This window comes from Ochotona curzoniae, unplaced genomic scaffold, assembly GCF_017591425.1.
Source record: "Ochotona curzoniae isolate NIBS_2020 unplaced genomic scaffold, NIBS_Ocur_1.0 contig_3622, whole genome shotgun sequence".
NCBI lineage: Eukaryota > Metazoa > Chordata > Mammalia > Lagomorpha > Ochotonidae > Ochotona > Ochotona curzoniae.
In genome coordinates this window covers 4216155-4229604 of record NW_024465926.1, presented here as the reverse complement: position 1 = coordinate 4229604, position 13450 = coordinate 4216155, and the positions used below count along the sequence as shown (strand labels likewise).

The following is a 13450-nucleotide window of genomic DNA, read 5'->3' as shown; positions in this document are numbered from 1 at the left end:
GTGGTTCTACCAGTCTAATCTGACAGGACTGGCTCCCAAGTCTCAGCAACTACTAGCCGATGCTGTGGTAAAGCCTGGCCAGCCTACACTTGCTCTTGATCAAGTATGTACTAGTGGATATGGTTGCTTAGCCTGACCTGGCTTTTCCCCTGACTCACCTCTCATGCAGGCCAATGAGTGTTGTAACCCTGCCCAGCCTGGTCTTCCCCCAGTCCCAGCTCTCATGCTTGCCAGCAGGAGCAGTGGCCCAGAAGGAGAGTCCTTGCAGTCCCCCTGTCTGGTTCATCCCCCCCCCCCCCCCAGTCTGGGTCTTACATGTCCGGTGGATGTTGGCAGCCTAATCTGGCTTGGTTTGCCTCATGTTGGCATTTTCCAGTGGGTGCTGCAGCCTGGCTCAGCCTGGTGTGCCCCTACTCCCAGCCCTAAGGTGAACTGGCTGGTGCTGTGTCCTGACCTGGCCTGTCATGCATCCTGTCCTGGTTCTCACATCTGCCAGTGGGTATTATAAATTGGCTCAGCCTGGCCTGTCCCCACACCTGCTGGCAGGTTTGTATGCTGGCAGGTACTGTAACCTTGCTTGGTTTGGGCTACTTCCCATGTTGGTTCTTGCATTCACCTGCATCCAGACAGAGGAGTTCTCTAGGCTCCTCTATCAGGTCACCCCCTAAGCACAGATCTCACTCACCAGTGGGTTCTTGGCCTAGTCTGACTTGGTCTACCTCCTGCCCTGGCAGGTACAGTAGTCTGGCCTGACCAGGTCACACCCATTCTGGCTCTTACTGTTGGGTGCCACAACCCAGTCCTTCCTGGTCCACTCCCAGACCAGTGGGTACAGAGACCTAGCCCAGCCTTGCTCCCCCAAACACCAGCAGCTGCTGAAGCCTAGCTCAGTCTGGCACAACCCAGACCCAGTCCACAACCATGCTGAGGGAGGCTGCAGCAATGTCTATCCCAGTTCACTGCCCCCACTCCAGCTCTCACGTTCACTAGTGGGAACTGTAGACTAGCTAGGGCATTGCCTTAGCCACAGATCTTGTGTGTGCTGGTGGTTGCTCTGAATCAACCCTGCATAACCCGTCACCTGGCTTGGCCTTTGCCTTTGGGTGCTGCAGCCTAGGCCTGGCCAACCTGCCCCCAAACATGGCTTTCATGCAAACCAATAGGTGTGATAGCTAGCCTAATGCAGCCTGATATGGCCCACACTCCATCCTAGCTCCTGTGCATGCCAGTGTGCTAGGATTTGGCCTGGCCCTGCCTGGTCTGTCCTCTCAGAAACAACCCACACACCTGCAAACAATGGAAGCAGTCCTGCCCAGCCTGACCAATACCCAACTGACTCACATGCTTGCCAGCGGGAACTACCAGGAGAGTTCTCCAAAGTTGCCCCACCAGGCCCATCCCAGACCTAGATCTCTCGCATGCCAGTGGGTGCTAGGCCTTTATCCAGCACAGTCTGCTCCCAACAGTGTCAGCCTTTGCTTGTGCTGGTGAATGTTGCAGACTGGTACACCCCACACCCAATTCTTGGGTGCGTCTGCGTGTGCTACAGCCTGTACCAGCCCTGCCTGTTCCCAACCTTTGATGAGCCTAATGAACCCCTTCGGTCCCCAGGTGGGTGGGTGGGCAGAGTGTGAGGGGCCTGTAAGGCAGACGGGGAAGAGCTGTTGGCTTTCTGGGGAGTGTGGGCTCTGCATCTGCGGGGTGTGTTAGCAAGATGGTCCACAGACAACCTCTCCCCAAACATCTCTGTGTCCTGATCTCCAGGGTCCGACATGGCAGGTAGCTGTGACCAAATGCCATCTGTGTTTGGTGGTGGGACCATATCCTGACCATTCAGAGATTCCTGTCAAGGGAAGGAACGAGGCAAGAGTCAGGAAGAGAGAAGGAGGGGTGTGGAGGCAGTGGCAGGAGAGCTGTGGTTGCTGGCTTATAAGATGGGAAGAGGTTACTAGCCCAGGGGTGTGTGTGGACTCTTCTGGAAGCTGGAAAGGACCGAAACTTGAGGAGCTCTCAAGTTCTCCCTGGAGCCTCTGGAGGGGTCCGGGCATAGTGCACACCTCAATGGTCACCCTGTGGGAGCTCCTCTGGGCATGTAACCCCCAGAACAGGCAATTGAGTTCACCTCTGGTTGTTCTGGCTGCTACAGGAACATGATGCCTGGCCAGGCCAGGGGTCACTGAATATTTCTATGGCAGAGTCTGGGTTGGAGAGGGGGATGATGTGGCTTTGTGATCAGGGACAGTGAGGTACTGGCAGTTACCTGAGATCTGCTTGAAGAGGTCCTTCTCTCTTCAGCAAGCAGGGGCACAGTTTTCTTTGTGAATCAGTTAGCATTACAGTTAAGGTCAAGGGACAAAACCCAGCCTCCTTGACGATCACAGAGAAGCACCACTTCTGGCCTGGGGTGCCATGGGTCATCCATCTCCCCAAGTGATGCAGCGGGAATCAGGACCGCAGGACTGTGATGGGTAAAATGAAGCTGGCAGAAGAGGTGGAGTTCTCTGCGACCTCGGTGGATTTCCTGTTCTCATTGCCCGCGTCTGTTGAGCTGGAAGGTGGGGTGTTTAGTGAGTATCACTGTAACCTGTACTTTGCTGAAGTCAAACAGATTTCTTGCAGTGGGAGGATTCATCTTTTGTGGCATCCGCGCAGCACGTCTGACTCATGGCTCACCCAGCACCCTCAGCAGCTGACACTCCTGACAGCTCCTTTCCCTCCCAGCTTCCTGCTCTGGGAACCTGCCCCCCCCCCGACTCAGCTCCCCACCCCCAGGCCAAGTACAGCCTCTCCGCCCCCTCCCACTGCTCACTTTCAGCTGGGGGCCTGTGGGGCTGCCTGCTCCCTCTGTACTTTCTGTGTCACAGCAAGGCGGGATCCTCCTCCGGACGCCAGCTGTGGTGGCATCCCTGAGTGGCACTTGTTTGCTAGACAGGTGCTCTCATCGACGTATGTTCTCTTATTTGATCAGAACACCCGCTTCTACGTGAAAAACAAATTTCCCTCCTGTGCTATCGTGTGTGGTTGGAAAGGCCAGTGCCTGCCCCACTAGCTGTCTGCGTACCTGCTCCCTGGAGCTTTGCGCCATCCTCACTGGCCTGCCTTAGCTTGGTCTTAGAGGAACAGGTGTGGCCACTGTTAGAGGCTGAATGGTGTCCTTTTTCCCCCAAAGGACTGTCCAGTCCCTAACCTTGGGAGTATGACATTACCTTGAGTGCTTTGCAGATGTTCCTGCTTAGTGGAATGACATTAAATTGTATGGAACAGGGAAGGATGCCCCATGACAGTGCAGGCAGAGGTGTCCGCAGGCCCCAGGCATCTACTGATTGCTAGCAACCTCCGAAAGCTGGAGAGGGGCACAGGGCTGGTTCTGCCCCACAGCCTGCAGGAGGAACCAGCCGTTCCCACACCTGTGATCTGCAGCTGGGAGAGCACAAGTGCCAGTGTTGGGAGCTATTGTGTTGTGATGCCTTTAGCAGTGGCCCCGAGACAATTCTGTCCATATAACGTGGACCCCAGTGTCTCCTGCTGCGCTGTTGGTGCTCATGGAGGAGATGCAGGAGTTGGGCCATCTCTGCAAGGAGCAAGCCCAGACTGGCAGTCCCAGCCCAACCTGGAAAACTGGGTTCACTCCCTTTCTTCCCCAGGCACTGCCTCTGAGGATGCAGATTGCGGCTTCTCCCAGACTGGCTGAGGCGAACTGGGCGTGCTACCACCAGGGTAGACGAAGGGATGCTTGACTAAGAAATGCTTGTTCTGTTGCAAATTGCTAGTTGGGCTTAGTTGCTGATTATCCCACCTGGGCTGCCTTGCCTAGTTGGAAATGGCTTATAAATTCACTTCTCTGGGTCTGGCTTGTCGTCTACAATGAAACTGTTACCTTGCACATAGCTCAGGGTGCCATTTTGGGGTTCAAGGCTTACATTTTGTGGCACCCCTATTGCGTGCCAGGCTCGGAGTTGATGCTTTATGTCTCTTCCTATGATTTGTGCAGTAACTGAATGGCTCCATTTAATAGGTGAGGAAATCGAGGACCACCAATGAAGGTAGATGCCATAGGTCCTTCAGCTTGCCAGGTTTGGGTTGATCCTGGGATTGCGGTCTGGGAACTCAGGATTGTGTATTGTCCCCACACCTGCCACAGCCAGCTTCCTAACTGCATGCAGAATGGAGTTCATATCTGGATGTGTGCTTGGTAGATGTGTGTGTGTGCACACATGTGCATGTCCCATATGTGTGTACGAGGACCATATTCACATCCCTGTGTGTCACTATCTTCCAGAAGGTTGCCCATCCCAGTTTGGAAAGCTTCCCGAATGTTTTGGCAGAATAGGGGACATACATTAAGCCCAACAGCTAAGCCAGGGAGCTCATCTGCAGTGCCATCAAGTGCCTTTCAAGCCCTATGAGCAGCTCGAACTTCTCCATGACCCAGGGCTGGCTGACCTCATCTCAGTCCTGCAGGTGAAGGGGTTCTTGGCTTATCCCATGGCCAAGGTGGCAGAGCCCTCATTGGGCCCGAGGAAGCAGTTGCTGGAGCCACCCAGCAGAGGTTCCATGGAGTCTACCTGGTGCCAGGCAGGAGCTACTATCCCAGCCTCTTCCTCACAGGCCCCTGAGGAGGGCAGAGGCATGGCCACGAGGTATCCCCAAGTTGTCACTGTGTGCCCTTTCTCTACCGGATAATGCCTAGCCAGTCTCTCAATGATTAACCATGTGACCTTGGGCACACCAGGGAGCCTGCTGCATCCATGGCCCAGGGGGCATGGCAAGTGGAAGCTTGCCATGTGCCTTGTGATGCTGTGACCTGAGTGTCCATCTGCCCACCAGGGTTTTGCCTGAGGACCCCTTGACTCCATTTCTATCTCCCAGAAACTGTCTTCTCAGGTTTCTTGGCCATGCCATCTACTATGTTGACCCTCGCTACTGTTCAAGTATGTTGTTTATTTGTTTGCTTGAAAGAGAGTGAGAGAACACACATGCCCCAGATGCCCACAGCAGCCACAGCTGAGCCTAGTGAAGGCTGGAGCCAGGACTTTAAGCGGGTGTCCCATGTGGGTGGCAGGGACCTCCCGCTGAGCCGTCTTTGTGCCTTCCTGGGGGAGCGACTGCAGACCTGGCCATCAGGCTCTGCGATGTGAGAGACTGGTGTTTGCAACCAGGGTCCTCACTGCGAGGCCAGATGCCTGCCCCTGAATCTTCTAATTCTTGTTACTGCCTTATTTTTTTGTCTCTTTGGCACAGCACAACCCAACAGAGTGTATGTTCCTTCCTGTCTGTTGTCTCCTCCTGCAAGAACGGCAGGTGTTTCCTTTGTTTCCTCTCACTCTCTTGGCCTGGGGTGGGGAGGGAGAGGCCTGGCCAGTGGGAAGGGAGGGAAGTGGGGGTTGAGTGATTGAGTGAATGAATGAGATCCACCTGGCTTCACTATGCTCATTGGGGTCAGCTTTGCCCACTGAGTTTGCTGCAAGTATGCTGTTTGTATTATTATTTATGTTCTAATTGTGGACTTTATTTATTTTGAGAACAAAAGCACAGCATCCAAAGGTTCTGGTTTATGGCTGGGGCCTTTCTTGCAGGCAGCAGGGCACACCAGTCTGCAGGAGGATGGTGAGGGCAGCGCCCATCCCACTGATTCCCCTGTCATGACCTCTAGTGGCCTGTGGCAGCAGGGAGGCCCAGGAGGGGAGGGGTGGGAGGTACAGACCTGCAGAAGAGTGCTTCCCACCTGCAGGCAGTACAGGGCAGAACCCAAGAGAGCTGCTGCTTGTGGCACCACAGCTCTGAGTGTCTCCTGTAAGCTGGGCTGGGCCGCCTGCCCCCGGGCACGTCCCCCACAGCCTGCGGCTGGCTGCGTCTCGTGGTTAGGCCTTCCAGGAATGCACCTCTTGGCCGCCTGGGCAAGGCCACACATGCCGATTGCGGTGGACCCTGAGCCCTTTGAAGTAGGTGGACCTGGCCCTCCTTTGGGATGTGCTGGCTCAGCCTCATGTGCTCCTCTCATCCTAAGTCTTTATTAACTGTTTTGCATGTCCTTTTAATTGGTGAGATGTTCAGTGCATTTTCTTTTAGTTGGGGGTCCTTGTCTTTTTTTTTTTTAAACAGGGAAGAACTTTTTCTTAATACGCAAAGACCTAGTCCTCTTTCTGATCGCGTATAAGGAACCGTCATCTCCCCAGCTGCTTATTTCTTCCACCCTCTGTGAGGAGAGTTTACTAAGAAAAGGTCTGCATTCTTCTGTGGTCAAAACTTGAGTGTATCAATGAAGCATCATGTGGCTCAGATCATTCTTCCAGATTTTGCAATCAGTTAAATACACATTTCCTAATTTTTTTTAAAAAAACATATAACTGGGAAATTATAGGATTCACGTTTGGTGTGAGGTGGGGTGTAACGCTGCTGCTTCCATATATATGTGAAAAGTGGATTTAAGAGAGAAGGGGAGGCAGAGAGAAAGATCTTCCATCTTCTGGTTCACTCCCCAAGCAACTACAACATCTGGAGCTGAACCCATCCAAATCCAGGAGCCGGGAGCTGCTTCTGGGTCCCTCACATGGGTACTGTCCCTCGACTGCTTTCTCAGGCCACAGACAGGGAGATGGATGGGAAGTGGAGCAGGCGGGATAAGAACCAGCACCCGTATAAGATCCTGGTGGTTGTAAGGCAAGGACTTTAGTCACTAGGCTACTGTACTGGGCCCCAGATAATACATTTTTAATAGACTTTGTATGTGATGAGGTCTCTTTATTAATGCTTTCTCATTTACTGTGAGAGTCAACTTGGAGTGCTGGAAGACCCCGAGGTGGAAAGCTGGGCAGGTGAGACCCACCTGGACTGGGAGAGGGAATTAGCCTGTGAATTACAGGAGCCTCTCTTCTCAGTCTGGTGGTAAGACTGAGTGAGGAGAGCCCAGGTTGCACACACAGCTTGGGACACATGTGGCCTGCACATGCAGACGGCTGAACAGAGGCACCCACTGACCGCTCCCACCCGTGTGGCCAGAGCCCCGTCTGCCATGTCTGACTCTGGGACATGGCTTAGAGGGAGAGTGATGAGAGTCTACATGGTTCCTTCGGTACCCACGAGTGTGCTGGGAGCTGCCTGTGCTTTTCTGGTTCTGTGCGGAGATGCTCAGGGCTGGCCAGTGTCTCCCTGCTCTTACTTCGGAAGTTGGGGAAGTTGAAACCTGCAGTTTAGGAAGAGCTTGGTTTTGGTAGGAAGTTGGTTCAGTTATTATTTTGTGCCATTTTCCTGGGCTGGGCTTAAACCTAGGGACTTCTCTTGGTTTCTGCAATTTTGGGGTTCATGGTTGATCCTCTGCTGTTTAAGCCAGGTCCAACCGGTGGTCAGACCATCCCAAATACTGGGTTGCAGTAGCTTCAATGCAAGAAATCAGAAAAAAATCCAGGGCAGAGCAGCGCACAGCAGCTCAAACCGAGACTGTGTTACAATCTCAGCCAATAATAGGATTGTCTGACTTTTTCCCCCCTCAGGCAAGTTGATTCCTTTTAAGGTCATTAATTTTATCTGCATCCACTGCAAATTGTGTTCATTTTAAATTAAAATACAAGTAGCAGTGTCCATCTGTTTGTGGAAACCTAAGCTATTAAAGCTGATATAATCAGGCTGTTTACAAGTTCGGCACGGGTCACACAACAGTGTTTATATTCACATGCACAGGAAATTCGATTAGATAAGGCCGAGGAAGTACCCACAACGCCGGGCCCCGAGTGTCCCCGTGTCCCCGTGTCATCGGAGCCAGGGATATCCCTCGTATGACACAGAGTGCTTTGGCGCAGCTGCTCCAGAGAAGGAAGGCCTGCGGCCAGGGCACCACACAGGAGAGCCCCCTGACAGTGCTGCCTCCGTGCCTGGCTGCCAAGGGGCGTCCCAGGGAGGAGTGGGCTCAGGGCAGGTGCAGGGAGGCTGCAGGTGCAGCTGCATTCAGGGGCTGTTTGGGAAACCCAGGCTCCTAGAGCCCTGTATTCAGCACCCAGCTTCTGCTCACACAGCTTTGTCAGGGAACAGATGTTGTGGCACATTGGGTTAAGGCTGTGCTTGGAACGCCCACATCGTGTGTCAGAATGCAGGTTCAAGTCCTGACTATTCCTACTCCTGTTCCAGTCCATACATCTGGGAAGGCCTCTGCCACCCACATGAGAGCTCGGGATGGAGTTTCTGGCTCCTGATTTGAGCCTGGCTCAATCCCTACTATCACAGCCATTTGAATTGTGAATCTGTAGATCGAAGATTTCTCTTTCTCTTCTCTGTTTTTTAGAGTCTTTCAAGTACATGAATAAATCATTTTAAAAAGGCCGGTCTGAGCAATAGCCCCATTGCTTTCAGGATACTTCCCAGTTTCTATTTGGATCTGTGCCGCTGAGTTGTCATCCTGTCCCCGTGGGCAGCCCTGCTTTCTCTGTGTGGCCATGCCAAGGCCACAGGTGCCCCAGAGTATGTGCTGTCCTCTTGCACCTGACCCCCGCCCCCAGGTCCTGACCCTCTCTGCTTCTCATCCTTGGTTCCACGCTTATCACCACTACCCTTGTATGACACCTTCCCCTTTCCATAATGGTAGTGTATTTTAAAAAAATGATTTACTTATATGTTAAATTTATAGGGTGAAGAAGTGGGGAGGAAGGGAGGCATGGAAGGAAGGGGAGACAGAGAAAGATCTTCCATTTGCTGATTCACTCCCTAGGTGGCCACAGTGACTGGGGTTGGGCCAGGCTGAAGCCAGGAGCCTGGAATTCTATTTAGGTCTCCTGTGTGGGTGGCAGGGGCCCAAGCACCGAGCCATCATCTGCTTTCTCAGGTAGATTAGCTGAACTGATGTGCATGTGGGATGCCAGTAGCACAGGTGATGGTTAAACCCTCCAGGTCACATGCTGACTTTGGGTGATTTACTTGATGGGCTATTCTATAGCACAGGCACAAAGTACATAAAATCTCTCTCCATCCTTTATTGCTTAGTGCCTGTGTAGTCACAGACTCCTTGGGTCCAGCTCTGCCCCTGGCCCTGAACCCTTTGCCTGACCGAGGGACAGATCCACCCATCACTGGGGGACAAACAGCTTGTCTCACTGGTGGACAAGGCTGAGGACCGTTCTCGTTTTGGGGATACTCTCAACCTGTCACATAGGCCCTTCTGATGGAATTTGTTAAGGGTGACACCTGCCTGGCTGGGTGGGGAAACTGGTTCTAGTTGTGCTACTCCATTTCCTATCCAGCTTCTTGCTAATGTGCCTGTTTAAAGCAGTCAATGATGGCGCTACTATTTGGCCCCCTGGATCCCTCATGGGAGACCTGGATGAAGTTGTGGCTCTGGACTTCAGGCTGAACCAGCCCTGGCCGTTGTGGCCATTGAGAGAATGAACCAGCCGAAAGAGGATCTCTCTCTTGCTGTCTTTCCCTTTTTCTTTCTCTGTAACATTTTCTGGTTTTAAGAAGAGAGTCTACAGTGTGGCTCTACGTACGTGTCATGATTTAAACAGGAAAGGCACTGTGCAATCTACAGCCTTCTGTTGTTGGGCCATAGAAAAGGCTGTGCTTGTGTGCTACCCCGTAATTGGCTGATTGGCTGGTACTTCCCTGCCCGCCACCCTCTCCCTGCAGATGTTCACAGGAAACCCTTGCCAGGAGCCTGTTGGTCTACCTGGCATGGCTGTGCTTGTTTCCAGACTTTATAATACCGACGACAGGTGTGACTGTAATCACAGCATTTCTTTGTGGATGGCACAAATGTGTAAAGGAGAGGAGCTGCTTATATGGAAAGTATACAGAACAAATAAGAGAATCTAAGGAAAATGCCGGCTATTGTGAATGGGAGAACCATGCGTGAGGTCCTCAGAGAAGCTGAAACCACGTGGCCACACAAGAGACTGGAGGCACTGGGAGACAGCACGAGTGCTGATCCAGGGCCTCTCTCTTTCTCAAGGGCCCCCCCTTTAGCAGCCTACTCGTTTCCTGATAGTCATCGGCCTCCCTTCTTCTGTTTGATTGCCATGTCACACCCTATGAAACAGTGCCCCTACCCCAGTGTGTTGGACACAAAGGCCTCTGCTCATTCTTACTTTCTCTTTTTCTCTCTCTTTTAGAGGTTTATTTACTTTCTGTTTGAAATGCAGTTAGAGAGAAAGGGAAAGACGGAGCACGAAAGAGATCTTCCATCTCCTGCTTCACTCCCCAGGTGGCTATATTGGCCAGAGTCGGGCTGTTCTGAAGCTGGCCAGGAGCTTCTTCCTTGTTTCCTACAGGGGCACAAGGACACCCTCTGCTGCTTTCCCAGGCACATTAACAGGGAGCTGGATCAGAAGTGGAATAGCTGGGGCCTGACCAGTAACCTGTATGGGATGTCTCAGGTGGAGAGTTAGCCTGCTGTACCACAGTGCTAGCTCCTCGTTTTTACTCTTAGGCATAGTACAGAAGCAGTCAGTCTTATCTGAGCTGCCTGTTTGCAGATTGGTTGCTTTAGGTACATGTGGGAGCTCAGGATCCCTGGGAATGGACATCCTTAATTTTAAGAGTCTGGCTTGTGTTGATTTTGAACTGGCAGATTGCCAAGCCAGGAGTCCCATCGGGACAGGAACTGGTATCTTCCACCTATGCATGGGGCTGGGGTGGGGGCCAGCTCTCAGCTGCTCAGTCCTCCTCCATGGCTAATGTCTGTTCACTCAGCCAGTGTTTCATGAACGACTGTGCAAGCCGGGTCCTGTTGAGTACTGGGACGGGGAGTTCAGAGCACGGGTGCCTGTTCTTGAGAGACGAGTCAAATTAGGCTTCAGTTTGTGAAGTACATGCGTCAGTTCTTGAGGGGATTGTGCATTCTTTGTCCAAGGCTGAGTGAGAAGTGAGTTCAACAGTCTGCTGTGTCTTAGCACTCTGTAACCTGTGAGACCTGCGGGGTGCATGTGTGGTGTCTTGTCATCTGTGTGCTCCCTGTCCTTGCTGATTGCAGCTGCGTGACATGGGAGCAGCCACTCCCCCTGGTGAGCTCTCTGATAGGAGACCCAAAGACGTGTGTTCCTGCAGTGCCATATAGCAATATCTGTGGTCAGACTTGGTGGCTATCTTGGCCATGAGTAAGGGGTGCCACATTGGTGGCAGCCAGAGAGCCTTCCTTGTTGGCTTTATGAGAGCATTCAGAACATGCACATGGCCCTGCTTAGCCATGGTGTGGGCCAGCTGTTCTGCTGGGCATTGCTAAGGGTGTGATTGGCCCCCTCATCTCAACGAAGTGGTGGGATGGACGTGTGGAAAGCACGGGAAGAAAGTGGTGGAGGAGGTACGAGTCTGAGCCTTGCGTTCAGACCCTGGCTTTCACTCTGTGGCCCTGGGCAGGTTGCTTCTGTGTGTTGTTTCTGTTTCCCCACCTACAATTAAGGTGGAGATGCAATCAGTTGTAGTCTGAGAACAGAGCCTGGTCTCTGTTTAATTCTCTGGAATAAGGAGAGAGGCTTGCTTGTCTCAGGCAGCCATTTGTTCCAAAACAATAACTCAGTTTGTTCATAGTTTGGACTCCCAGTACTCCAGCGATGGCCCCGAGTCCCTTCCTTCACCCCAGCTTCCTCTCTGAGAAGGGGATTGGCTCAGTTCCCCGCTGGGTCAGGCTATGTGCAGGGTTGGGGGGAGGTTTATCCTGCTCAGTATTACACAGCTGTTTTTAAGAACTTCTGTGTAGTTTTATTTGCCTCCACCTGGTATAAGGAATGCTCGTGGTGAGTGGGCCTCTTTGGGGTACACATTCTCCTTTGGAAACTTTGGTCCCAGCCCAGGAAAGAGAAAGAGGAGGAGAGAGAGTATGATGTGGGCCTCTGACGTGCTGCAGCGACTCTCGCCCACGTTCTAGCATTCTTAGGGTTCCTGACCTATGGGGTTCACCTGCACACTGGTCTGAGTTGTGGACAGACCCCTAAGTGTGTGGTCATACACAACTTTAGCATGTGGGTGATGGAGAGGAAAGTAATTGTAAGGTGAGACCCAGCACATAGAGTAGTGCAAATGAGAAAGGTTGAGTTTAGCTGATCAAGTCTCTTTGGTGTTGTGTCGTGGACTTCAACTTTGAGAGTGCTTCACCCAGAGGGGTCGCCTGTCTTCTGGGGGTGAGTATGTGTGTGTGCATGCAGGGACATGTGTGTGTTTAAACATTGCCTCCTCCACTTGGCCTGAACCTGTCCTCCACATGGCTGTCAGGGCACCTCCCCATTTGCTGTGTCTGGACACCCAGAGCTCTCATTTCTGTTCTGAATCCAGTTCAGGGTGCCAAATCTATCCAGGATATGAGTGTGTATACATTGTATTTATGCGTGTGTGTGGTGTGTGCATGCACATATGTGCCATGCATGTGCACGTGTGTGTGTGTGCAGTTTGTGCTCCCACTCTGCAGAACTGAGTAACTTTATGAGTGATATTTAAAACCCATTTGCCATCCGCAGGCCAGAGTTGAACTCCTCCTTTTCCTGGCAGAGAGGACCGAATGTGGCCCCAGCTCAGCCTTTCCATTTTCATCTCCTGCCAGTTCCTTCTCAAGCACCCCGTGCTCTAGCCACAAGCGACCTTTAGCTGTTGCCCAAAGGGCCTGGGATCTTGTGCACTCTTAGACCTTTGAAGGCCCAGGTCTGGGACCGGGGGGCCCTTCTCTCCTGTCTCATAGACCAGTCGGCATGGTTCCTCTCTGTCGGGTTCCTTAGCTTCTCTGGCTTCTGGAGACAGGGGTCTCGTACACATTGTCGTGTTTGATCCAGTGTGTGCATCATGCTGCAAACACTGCGATGCTGGCAAACAGCCGCAGGCCACCGTGGCTTTGTCTCAGCTGTGCAGAGTGAGGTATTTGTAGTAGCAAGTGCTTGTGTTGTCAACAAAGGGAATTCTGTAAGTGATGACCACAGCACTGTGCTCCCTTTGGGCCTGGCCCTGTGCTAAGCCCTTCCAAAGGTAAAGATAGATGCACTGGGGCCATGCCACACTGTGAGGGAGGTGGCATTCGCCCTCCACCACTTGTATATGGAGACACAGCTTCCAGCACAGAACTTGCTCTGGGCCACACAGTATGTGGTGGATCTGTGACACTCACTGCAAAATGAGGGCAAGCCGCCACTTGATGAGCTGCTTCTGTGCCACAAACCAAACCTTCTGGCGTCATTGCCTTGGGATGGTTGCTCTCAGGCCCTGTGCATCCACTCTCTTGGACACAGCAGCCACTTTGTCTGCCTTCCCATGTGCCTCAGGATCTTTGCACAGAGTTTCCAAATGTGGTTGCAAATCGGGTTGTTGGCTGAACGTGAGAACACAGAGTCCCTGTGTCCTCAAGAGGACTCCTGAACTTGCCTTTTGCAGGGTCAGCACCCTCGCCACAGGTATGTCTGATCAAAGTAGGGGGATGGAGATGCCACCGTGACCTACATTGCAAGGAAGTGGGAAGGGTGTGACATGGCTGGCCGTGAATGCCAATGTC

The 13450-nt window shown here is 52.5% G+C and overlaps 1 protein-coding gene across 1 annotated transcript in view; it reads left to right on the top strand.

Moving 5' to 3' along the window:
• The window catches only part of LOC121157883 (c-Maf inducing protein), a 184094-nt gene that overhangs the window by 69138 nt on the left and 101506 nt on the right, over positions 1–13450 (top strand). The gene's annotated exons all lie outside the window — the stretch shown is intronic.